Here is a 12,946-nt window from a genome sequence, read left to right on the forward strand (position 1 = left end):
AACCCATGTAACACCAGGAGAAGGTGGAGCATCAGGGGAAATAGGAAGGCTTGGAAGCTATTGCGTACAAGCATCATCCTGTAGAATATGCATCCATCATTCCTTTCATTTACATAATGCCCTCAGTCGCTGGGTGTTATCAGGCTGTTCCCTCAATGCCATCGTTCTTATCCTGTTGCTACAGCAACCAGCAGAATCTCTGCAGTCGCTTGCTGAAGTTGGTAACCTCCATTTTATTAAAATGCATAAATTTCAGCATCCTGTGTAGAATCAATGTCATCACCCTGGGAGTTCTGGACAGAATTATTAGACATAATGGTAAAATCAATGTATTCAGAAAATCAGGTGTTTCACTGAAAGCTTTTCCAAGGAGAAGTACTCTGTTAAAGTCAACCCCAAGAGACAGGATTCTTGCCAAGAAACGGAAAGGAATTTATATTGGTGATAACACTGGGCTTTCTCTGTTCATTCTAAAAAGTAGGAACCTGCTTTCATCTCTTCTCTGAGAATTTGTATTTAACTATTTTCAAAGCAAAACAAGTGCGATTATGGAGGGAGGAATTTCCCGCACAGGCACAATCCCTCAAACAATTATGGGATGGGTCACCCAAGACATAACAACACAAAGTGAAAGAGGGGGTGGGGAGGTGCACTTCATATCTGTGTCCATTCATCAAGATCATAGCTGAATTTTAGACCAAATCTAACATAGTTCCTTTAAATTTCAAAACTGTCAACATTACGCTTGAATTACTTCATCAATGATCTGGATCCATCTGTAGTAATTTAGATTATAAAGTATTTCAGCTCACTAGGTGAAGAAATTTCTTCTAATAATGGTCTTAAATCATCTTGGGCCCACGAAGCTTAGTTTTAGATTCCATCCTGAAGTAAGGGCCTCTCTATAACTACCCTCTGGTCATAAGTTACCAGAAATACTTCTTTTGCACCCTCTTCAGTCATCTAAAACTAATTTGTTTTCTCTGTTAAACAAGAAAATCTGTGGGCACTGTAAATGTAGTTTGAAGTGCTGGAGAAACTCAGCAGGTCACGCAGTGTTCAAAGGAAGCAAAAACAGACAGCCATTGTTTTGGGCCTGAGCCCTTCGTCAAGGTATGGGCAAAGAGCAGGCAGGCATCTGAATAAAAAGGTGGGGAGGAGGAGGACAAGCCAGCAGACAAGAAACCATAGGTGGATACGGGTGGGATGGCAGAAGAGAAAAAACTGACATGATCGGGGAGGGGCCAGGTCACTGAATAGAGAGGGAAGGAGGCTGAAAGCTTGAGGAAAGGGACAGGGAAAGTCAGAGAGAGAAAGATGGGGGGATGGGGGGCGGAGAGAGAGAGGGAAAGAAAGAGAGACAGGGATAGGGCCGGAGGAAAACTGGAGAAGCTGATGTTAATGCCATCCGGTTGACGAGTGTCCAGATGGAATATTAGGTGTTATTCCTCCAATTTGCATAAGGCCATGGATAGAGTTGCTGTGTGGGACTGAAGCATTGAATTGAAATGGTTGGCAACTGTGGGGTCCTCTGTATTGATCAGAGTGAAGGAGCTCAACGAGATGATGTCCCAGTCTCCAAGAGCTTCTCCTCCCTTACCACCATTCGGGCCCTAAAGAATCCTTCCAAGTGAAACCACTTGTGAATCTGCAGGCATCAACTAATGCATCCTGTGCTTCCATTGTGGCCTCCTCAACATCTGAGCGACTGGAAAGATGTGTTCAGCAAGCTGGAACAGAGCACATTATGATGCAAAAGGACTGATGCTGGGAACCTTGCAGTTCATCGTTGCAAGAATTGCAGTTGAAACATACTCATGTTGCAGGAGCATGTAGGTACCCTCCCCAGGATCGGCGCTCATTGTTAGGAGTGTCTCAACTTTGAGACAATGACCTTTTCTGTTACTGCACGTCCTCTTTGTGGGTGATGTAATGTAATAGGCAACAGCTTCTCATATCCTGCACGTGAAAGTCACTGACATTCAACCACTTCAAAGTGTCTTGAGCTCCAAAATGACCCAACTGAATTTTCACACAAATTATTTCCATGGACGAGACCTAACTGATAGTAAGAATCCCAGATGACATGTTTAACCCGAGAACAATAGTCTTAAAAATTAAGAAGAGTGACAGGTCCATGAACCCATGCCCTACCCCCCAAATACACCAATTAACCTATAACCCCCTTACCTTTTTTTAATACAAGCTTGAGTACCCCAGATGCAGAATATTTACTTCAATTTAAGAATGATAGAAAACTTTTTTTTTACATGCAAACAAGTGGCTGCAAAACAAGCAATACGTTTTAAAGTTCCTCTACCTCTTTAACAGGCTCGAAGCCTGAATAAAACAGAGGACATAGAACACTGGAGCACAGTACAGGCCCTTCACCCCTCAATGTTGGGCCAACCCATATATTCCTTAAAAAGATACCAAACCCTCCCTACCCCATAACCCTCTATTTTTCTTCCATCCATGTGTTTGCCTCGGAGTCTCTTTGGAAATGAATGACTTCAGTGACGAGAACCTCATTCCATTAATCTGCTGAGGCCAGCGTTACTGGCACTTCATTTATATTTTATTGTGTTTTCTGTTTGACATTATACTGCTTCTCCATTAACAGAAGCAACCTATGGATTCACTTAGCTGAAGATTGTATCATGAAGGCTATTTCAAGACTATGAAGGGATTTGTCAAGATCACTGGTATGGGTTCAGGAAGTCCAGCGGGAGGCAATCAAGCATTGAAATGTCAGGGAAAAGAAGAGAAAGAATGTAGACCCTCTTCACTAAATGGCTTATCATGTTGGGGGGTTATCTTTGAAACACCACAAACGTGGACAATGACAATAGGTTGCAGAGGCAATTAGCCTTGGTTGAGATGAGAGAAGGGATTGAGGAATAAGGTCAAAAGCTGTGTATATAGAGTATTGAAAGAGATGACATTGTCATTTCTTACAGCAATTCCATGCTTTGAAGAATTCTTCAATCTGTATCATTCATTTGTATGTCCCTGAATACATTGATGAACACTAAAACCATTGCAAACATGATGCATAATTCAGTTGCTGTATGTTTGACCTTCCATTTAATTATCGCCTCACCTTTGCATGCACTGAGCTACTTGCCAGCCTTAGTGAAGATGCGATGGACAAGAAAATAAGGGCAGCCCATAATATCATATTCATAGTATTGTGATCAATCCCATTTTGTAGCTCAGTGGTACAAAGCAGTTTGACAGTGTGACATTCAAATTGCTGACTAGAAGTTATCTCTCTCAAACCCCAGTCACGATCAGATTGGCGGAGATGAGTAGACCGAAGTGGCAATGAAACTGTAATGGTTCTTGGTATCACGATTGGAATATTGGTTTAATTTCCCAGCCCCAATCACTATCCGGTAATTACTGTAAGAACATACTCCAACTTCAGATTAAACCAAGATAGGTAACCCTGTGGTTGAGTTTAAAAGACAGTTAAATTTTTATGACAATTCTTAATCTCCCTCAATTTCCTTTCTTTCCTTGCTTGATTGAGGTGACTCATAGATATGGGGCTGCAATCATTTCAGCTGCTTAATAATATAGAACATGGAACACTACAACACAGTACAGGCCACTTTGGGGCTCTAGATATTGTGCCAACCCATATATTCCTAAAAAAAAGTAATTAAAACCACCCTAGCCCATAACTCTCTATTTTCTTTTTCATCCATGTGCTTGTCTAAGATCTCATAAATGCCCCCAATATTTCAGCCTCCACTACCATCCCCAGCAAAGCATTCCAGGCACCCACAACTCTCTGTGTAAAAAACCTTCTCCCTGATGTCTCCCCTAATCTTCCCACCCTTCATTTTGTATGTACGTCCTCTGGTGTTTGCTACTCCTGCCCTGGGAAACAGAAGCTGGCTGTCCACCCTATTTATGCCTCTCATAATCTCCTCAAGTTTCTATCAAATCTCCTCTCATCCTTCCATGCTCCAAAAGAGAAAAGTCCCAGTTCTATTAACCTTGCCTCATCCAATTCAGGCAACATGCTAGTAAATCCCCTCTACGCTCTCTCCATAGCTTCCAAATCCTTCCTATAATGAAGTGACCAGAACTGAACACAATACTCTGTGTGGTCTTACCAGAGATTTGTAGAGCTGCAACATGACCTCTCTACTCCTGAACTGAATCCCCCCCAATGAATGAAGCCCAGCATCCCAGAGACCTTCTTAACTATCCTATCAACCTGTGAGGCGACCTTCAGGAATGTATGGGTTTAAACCCCAAGATCCTCCTGTTCATCCACCCTCTTAAGTAACCCAGCATTAACCCTGTACTAGGCCTTCTGGTTTGTTCTTCCAAAATGCATCACCTCTCACTTATCTGGATTGAACTCCGCCACTTTTCTGCCCAACTCTGCATCCTGCCTATATCCTCTTGTAAACTTCAACAACCTTCAGCTCCATCCACAACTCCTCCAATGTTTGTATCATCCTCAAACTTCCTGACCCATCCTTCCAAAATATCTATTCTTGCTGCTCATCCTAAAGACTAAATGACAGTTTGTGCTTCTGTGCTGAACAACCACAGCCAACTCTAATTCAGACTGCACTCCAGAGGTGTGGGGGAAAGTGTGCTGGATGGCTGCATCATGGTCTGGTATGGGAACATCAATACCCCTGAGCATAAAACCCTGGAAAAGGTAGTGGACACAGCACAGGACATCGCAGGCAAAACCCTCCCCATTATTGAGTACATCTACAGGGAGCACTGCCAATGGAGGGCAGCAACAATCATCAAAGACCCACACTACCTAGCACATGCTCTGTTCTCACTGCTGCCATCAGGAAAGAGGTATAGGAGCCACAAGACTCTCACCACCAGGCTCAAGATCAGCTGCTACCCCTCCACCATCAGACTCCTCAACGACAAACTGAGAGACTCATTGAAGGGCTCTTACTTGTGCACTTCATTGATTTTCTTTGTTCTCTCTTTATTGAACAGTTTGTTTACCTTCTTTATCTGTTTACAATTTTCAATTATTTACGTTTATGCTGTGTACAGTTTATTTTTGCACTACCAATTAGTGGTAATTCTGTTGTGCCTGCAGGAAAAAGGAATATCAGGGTTAGTATGTGACATCATGTATGTACTCTGACAATAAATCTGAAATCTGAAAAGCCTGCCATGGATATATGTGAAGTAGGCAGCATGGACATATTTGCTCATGCTTTGCTAAAATCATAGCCATCTCTCCTCTCCTGTGTTCCATGTGAGAGGAATGTGCTCCTAACCATGCAGTGATGTAGTTTTGAACATACACCAGTGTGAAAGCAGCAGTGACTCTTGTCAATGCTCACTTAAAAAAAACAATAATCTAAAGTGTTGCAGGAACAATACCTCAATTAAACCCAAACAATTTGGAAGCATGCATTCCAATTTTCAATAGGTACGACAGCCACTGGAATGGGGTTTTTTTATATAAAAAAGCAAAAATAGCATCATATTAAAAAAAACAGATCCAGTGACTCCAGAGTCATAGAGAAAATCCTTTTAATGATCATTAAAAAGTAAGTAAATAATCTAATAAATTAGAAGAATTTAGCAGGGAATTAAGAAAATGGACATTAAACCAAGCTAAGTTAGATCTACTTCTAAGTAAACCAAGAAAGTGCACTGAAAGGTTAAGCTGAACTGAAATTAAATAAATACAGAATTAGGAATGAAGAAAGAAGATCTGAAGGGTGTATAGAATGAGCTGCCAGTGGAAGTTGTAGAGGCTGGAACAATTATAAGACATTTAGACAGGAACAAGTATAGGAAAGGTTTTGAGGGAAACATGCCAAATGCAGGCAAAATGGACTAACTTCGGTTGGCATCCTATTCGGCGTGGACAAGTTGCACTGAAGGGCCTGCTTCCATGCTGTAAAACTCAGATATTCCAACGATTAGGCTTTCATGCTCCCACAGATTGTTCAAGCAAGGTAATGAGTGTGCAATGCATGTCTTTTGTTTTATCTGAATCTCAGCTCAATCTTATAAAATATAATTTACAAAGACTTACAAGCGAAGGGTGTATCTTTTGACATGACTGATTTATAGAGTGATATAACAAATCAAGTCTTCTATACATTTTCATCTAACATTTATCCCTTTATATTTTACCATGAGGTGATCTTTTACCTCATTGGAGCAAATGGTTCAACTGCATAACAATGAGCAGATTTTCTTTAAAACCCTTGAACACCTCATGAAAGAACACAAAGATGTACAAATTGTTCTGGGCTGGGTTATTTTTAGCTCCCTTCATGTGCTCTGACGTGCACGTGTCTTAATCTACTTTCCCTTTCTGTCCCTAGGTACATCGCATTTTCTCTTTTTCTTATTTTCCATTTAAGCTGAATTCCATCTGAATTGATATAAATTTTGTGGATGAATTTCACCCTTTTCCTTACTTTGAAGTCATTTTTATTTCATCCTAACTTTCATTCTACAATTAAATATTATATCTAATTCTACATATGTTAAATTTATCAAGGTTGTTAATTGCTTTGAATGGCTGATAAACTGCTTTGAATTTTCAAATGTCTTGATTGCCAACTTTGGCTTTGATTTCATAAACATTTCATAATCTTACTCAATTTTTTTTCACTGTTATCTTAAATTATTTCTGCTGATGTGAATGAAGCTTTGCTTGCATGTCTGTTAAAATGGTGCTGTGAAGGGTTGGTTATGGTGCTTTGATTTTAATTTTGAAAGATTATAGGACATTATTAGCGTTTGAGCAATTGGCCGGTTTGTGTCAATTTTCTCTTTCTTCTGCTTTAGAATTAACCAAAAAGGTGGAAAGGAATTTCACATGAATTCATGAATTAATGCTTGTGAGATACAGCAGTTGGTGGGTGTCATCTCACAACCTCAGAGTTCCTTGAGTCACCTTGGCCTGCTGCACATTCTCCTTGTGACTGCTTCTCCTCCACATCCTAAATGTGTACTGGTTGGTGGGTTAATTGGCTACTGTAAATTAATGGTCATGCAGGTGGGTGGGAGGGCAGGATGCAAGTGAGGAGTTGACAGGGATGCAAATGAGGAATAAAGTGGAATTTATGCAGATGGTGTTGCTTGATGGCTGGGATGGACATAAAGGGCCTGTTTCTGTGCTGCACGACTCTAGACTAAAAATCCCCCCACAGATCGTAGAACATTTTACTGATGTTCTGGGTTATATTATCTTTTATATTATATATAAATATGTCTTTAAAAGAGATAGATTATGGAGTTTCAGTGTAGGTCACTTCACAAATAGGTAGCAAAACACATCTCATTTAAAATGCAAGAGCTTTGCTGAAGCAAGACATTCAGGCACCAGTGATTTTTGCAAAGACAAAAGAACTGCTTTGGAAAGAATTTCAAAAGCATGTGCAAATGAAAAGTCCTGGGCTCAAGAGCTGTTAAAGATCTTTCAAGGATTGGTTTTGGAGCCGGGAAGAGGTTTGGTTTTTACAGGGGGGGGGAGAGGGGACAGAGAGAGAGAGAGAGAGAGAGAGGGAGAGCTTTTGAGGCTGCAACATGGCAAGGTGGCAGGCTTGTTGAAAAATCCATTTTGAAGATGGGTTGTGAGTTCTGAGTTCTACCTGTTGAAAACACATAGTCCTTACAAGTGGTTCTCCTGAAATAAGGGAAAAGAGGTTATCATTTGGAAAACCCATGATGGGGCAAATTTCTTTGGCAAGACACTGATCAGGATGGACTGATCAGAGGAAATCAGTTTGTGTGTGTCCAACGAGCAACAAATATCTCTCTGAAACCAACAGGAACCTTCCTGAGCGGTAACCTTTTACCTTTAAGCGCTAGAGCCTGGTGAAAATTCATAAATGTTAAATTCTGTGCACAGTATAAGAACTGCCAGTGAACTTGGGAGAAGTGAGAAATGAACCATTGGACTATTAAAGCAAAGAACTTCCCTGAACATATACACATTACATACACGTGCACTAGAATTAGAAGGGGGTTAAGTTAATAGAAATAAGTTAAAGTTTGATCCTGTTTTTATGATTAAAGAAAATTAAAAGCAACTTTTGTTTAAGTAACCAATTGTCTCGGTGAATTTCTATTGCTGCTGGGTTTTGGGGTCCTCTGGGCTCATAACACTGAGAACATATCTAATTAGTATAAGCACTAGCCTGTGACAAGTGTAAGAGTTTTACTTGCATCATTTTGGAATTATGTGATGAATCAGGCATTAAATCTCAACTCCTTTCTCTTCTTTCCCTTCCCACCTGTATCCACCTACCACCTGCTCAACAGGGCAACTCCCCTCTCCCCTTCCCTCCACACCACCTTTTTTTTCAGGGGTCTGCCAGATATTCAGCACACCTGGTGAAGGGCTCAGGTCTGAAACCCCAACAGCCTTTTACTTTCTATGGATGCTGTCTGACCTGTTGAATTTCCCCAGCACTTTTGTGTATTGCACAGGCATTAACCCTGCTGAGTTCTCTATTTTTCTGACTATCTTCTACTTGGTCTTGTTCTTCATGATCTGCATTTATTGCAACCCATTGATCAATTGCTCGTTTTGGTACACCCTCTGGAGGAAGACAAGTAATAAATTAGACTCCCCTAACTCAGGTGTCTACTTCACGACACTTGACACCTTTTGGGGCATTGTAATTGGAGTAATAAAGCCCTAGGGTTCTACAGCACCAAAACAGCCCCTACAGCTCACCATGTCAATAAAACAAGAAAATCTGTAGTTGCAGGGGTCAAGTTCAATAGACAAAAATGCTGGAGACACTGATTTTCCTGATTGCAAAGGTCTCAGGACTGAAACATTGGCTACCCTTTACTTCCTATCAATATTGTGTGACTTGCTGAGTTTCTCCAGCAGTCTGACACGATGTATTTATTTATATTAATCCTGTTTACCAGCGCTTGGTCCATAGCCTTCTACTCCTTGGTGATTCAAGTACTAGTCCAGATACATTTCGAATGTGTGCTCTCACCACCCACTGCATTCCAGATTCCAAAAAAAATCCTGAGATCCCTTCCCTAAACTTGTTTCCTTGGGCTTCTTTTGTGGTTACCATTTCTGGAAATATTCAGCCTGACTCTGAAGGAATCCGGAGGAAAAGACATTAGATTGGTGGGGTAAACTTGGATGAACCCTTGCAAATCAGGGACCCATGCAAATAGATCCTTCAAGCAGGTAATCAGTGGTTTGTACAGGTCAATGCAAATGGGGAGAGGAGAGCCTGGGAACTATGGTGGGCTACCTCTCCTTCAAGCAAGGGTCTGAAGACTATCACCAAATGCAGAATACATTGGGTAAATTGGTGAGGGGTGGATGAGCAGTCAAGATAAGGTGGCTGCATTTCCACATGCATTTTTAACCCCCCCCCACCACATCCTCAGGTTCATGGCTCCTGTGGTTTATATCACACCTTCAACACAGCAAAGAACAATTTATGCTTATTGTCTCATGCAAGTGGGCATTCTCCAGATAGGGACATTATGACCATTGGCAAAGTTTTGAACTACAAAAGAGCATCAGCGTTTTTCTATGTCGACCTGTCATCTACTTGTTGGAAAAATTCTAAATTAAGAATCGAACACTCTGCACTTTACTGAGGCACAGGAGAATGTTGCCCCAAACTGGTTTTGAACTACACCTACAGATATGTGTTTGGTCAATCTTGGTTTTGTTCGCAAGCACTTTCTGAACAAACTATATTGGCATGTTATTTTTACTTGATGTGACCACACATACACTAACTTAATGGTTGAAATAATTTATTGGATATGAGGCAGGAAAGAGTTGGCTTCTCCTCTGAATCTTGACATGGATGGCACTTTTGTCTGGAAAGAAGAAAAGTGTTGTATTTATTGACCTAAAGCAATCACTTTATTTCTCCCTCACACTCTTACCTGCTGTTGACCAGCAGATATTGCAGGAATTTCAGTTTTCATTTCTAACTTCCAGTCTCCCTGCTGTATTTTATTTCTGTGATCAATTGCAATTTGAAATGAGTCTGACCCAGAGGATAACTCAGAGTGACAGCATCGAGGAGAGTGGTAACATTGGAACAAAGAACTGCAGACCGTAACCAACTGTGGCAAAGTTTATCTATATTCCTATATATTTTATTACTGGTTGGTTTTGTACATTTGAAGACTTGACTGCCAGTATCTGACCTCACTGACGTGCCCTAAAAGAATAATGAAGTGTTTTGTATTTTTTCTCTCATGGTGTCAGCTTTGCAGAACGACAGGAGCATTCTTCCTTTGTGAAGAATTCAAGACTACAGTGTACTCTTCTGCATCCTCTCTGAAGTCTCCATGTTCTTCCTATAATATGGCGACCAGAAATGCACTCAATGCACCAAATAGACAGCAGCAATTTTGAAACCAATTATGTTTTATAAGCATGCACGCACACACATATACATGCAGGAACAGATACGCACACACACACACACACACACACACACACACACACACACACACACACACACACACACATCCTGTGCCAATGGTAAAAAAGTATTAAAATTTTGTCCAAGTCCTTCGGTTGATGGAGTATCCTTTGAGATCTAGATTTATGCATGGGAAGGAGCGTAGGCCGCCAGCCAAGGAGGGGTGGGGAAGGGGTAGCTCTGCATGGAGGAAAGGAGACAGAAGGAAAGGGAAAGAAGAGAGATGGGAGCCCCCCCTCCTCCCATCTCCGCTTCACCCCCCCCCCCCGTCCCCCGATCAATTCCCAGCTTTTCTCTTGCCTTCCTTCCTATTCCTCTTGGCTGTCGGCCTGTGCTCCTCCCCCTGTCCCTTCTTCCTTTCTTTCCCTATCTATTTATTCAGGCACCTCCCTGCTTTTTGCTCATACCTTGACGAAGAGCTCAGGCCTGAAATGTTGGTTATGTGTCTTTGACGTTGCATGACCTGCTGAGTTTATCCAGCACTTTTGTGTATTAACCTTTAGGGATAGAGCCTTACCCCCAATTACAGAACAATCCAACTCCACCCATACTATAGTTTGTTTTTACCGACCAATTCATGTGTGCAGCAGTACTTATTGGAAGAGGAGCCAACTATGGTGATTTTTTAATGAGTCACTGATGGCTTCTCCACTGTGAACTGATGATCACCGGAGTCACAAATCCTGCAGGAATAGTTGTAACCTGAAAGACACAAGGATAACCCCCTGATTGATGTTCCTCAAACAATTCTCCAAGCACACTGTTGATATCGTATTCTTTGTATCCTGAACATGGGGATCGGGCAACTTGCAGGGAGATAATGGTAGATTTGATGTGAGTGAGGGTGCTGTTTGATTATGGTGGGGAGATGAGAATGTTATCTTGGAATAAATGAGCAAGAATCAGGAACAGCATATGGTTCAGATCAATCAGGCTCCACATGCTGTGATTCTAAGGATACAGTTCTGCTCAATGGTTTGTATAAGATTTAACGGTGCAATTTGCTGCCTGTTCATCTGTGCTCTAATTCATGTTCTTCAGATTCTATTATCTGACCATTTCTTCATTTGACGAATTAATGCTTCACCTGCAGGTTAAAGTCAAATGTTAGAGCAAAGGTGAATTGACATATCACTAAGCACCCCCATTAAATATTCTGAGAGGAAAATGAAATGGACAGCCTTCTTAGTGTCATTGTTGGATCCTCACAAACCTGATCAAACATCCTGCAAATACAGCTTGTAACTTCACGAACATTTGGAAATTAGCCATGCTGTGACGAAGCATCAAAGTACAGGCCCTTCAGCCCGCGATGTTGTGCTGACCTATGTAAACCTCCTTCTTTGGCTTGGCTTCGCGGACGAAGATTTATGGAGGGGGTAAAAGTCCACCTACTCCACCACAATCTACAAAATATACTAGTGTCGAGGTTGAATTTCGAAGATGATTTTTTTAAATGTTAAATTTATGCAGTCGACTCTTAAATGGATACTTTTGAGGGACTGAAATTCACATTCAATTCAAAATACCATATCAGTAGCAAAAGTCCAAATGATCTCAAGATGAATCAGGAACAATAACACAATGAATTAATAATACAGAGTATTAATAAAGTCATCAAAACTTGCGTCGTACTACGGCAGAGGTCACGCCACACGGTCAGTACCTGCATCAGCAGTTCCGATCAGAGGGTGACTGGGGCTGAGACGAGAATGCGCATGAGATGAGACTCGAGCTCCGATAGGTGGGCGTCTGGGGCTCCGAGGTTAGAGACCTTGTTGGATGCGTCTGGGGCTGAGGACAGAGTCCATGTCTGTGTCCAAGGCAGCAGGCAGCCAAGGCTGACGTATGAGACTAGGGTCAACTTTGGCCAGATTGGCTAAAAATATGGACTCGAGCCTATATGGTATTTTATTCCTACCTCATACCCAAATGCTTCTTGCATTCATGAATGTTTTGAAGGTTCTAATTGTACCATTCCACCCCTGGCAATGTATTCCAGGGCCCCAATATTCTTCGTTTAAAAAGAAACTACCTCTGTCATCTCCCCTAAACTTTCCTCCATTTACCTTATGAAATTTCCTCTGGTGTGTGCTGTTGTCACCCTGGAAAGAAGGTGCTTGCTCTCCACCATATCTATTAGCCCTTCAATATTCTTATATTGAACTCCAATCAGTTACCTCTCGCCCTTTGTCGCTCCAAAACAAAAAGCCCCGGCTCTCTTATAATGACCAATATAATTAGAGCCCCCTTGTGATCATTCATCCAATGCTTTCACGGTTTCCTGTAAAATGATTCCCTTCTATCAAGCTTTTCACTCAAGCATTTCCACTATAATCCAAAATTCAGACTTCTGACATGTTGCTTTCACAGGTTTCAGAATCACCTACTCAGCCATCAGCTGAACACCAATACTGTGCCATCATTGAAAAACAAAACACTGCAGAAGATGGCTATTTGAATTCAGATATTTCATAAAAAAACCGACA

Source organism: Narcine bancroftii, chromosome 3, assembly GCF_036971445.1.
Source record: "Narcine bancroftii isolate sNarBan1 chromosome 3, sNarBan1.hap1, whole genome shotgun sequence".
NCBI lineage: Eukaryota > Metazoa > Chordata > Chondrichthyes > Torpediniformes > Narcinidae > Narcine > Narcine bancroftii.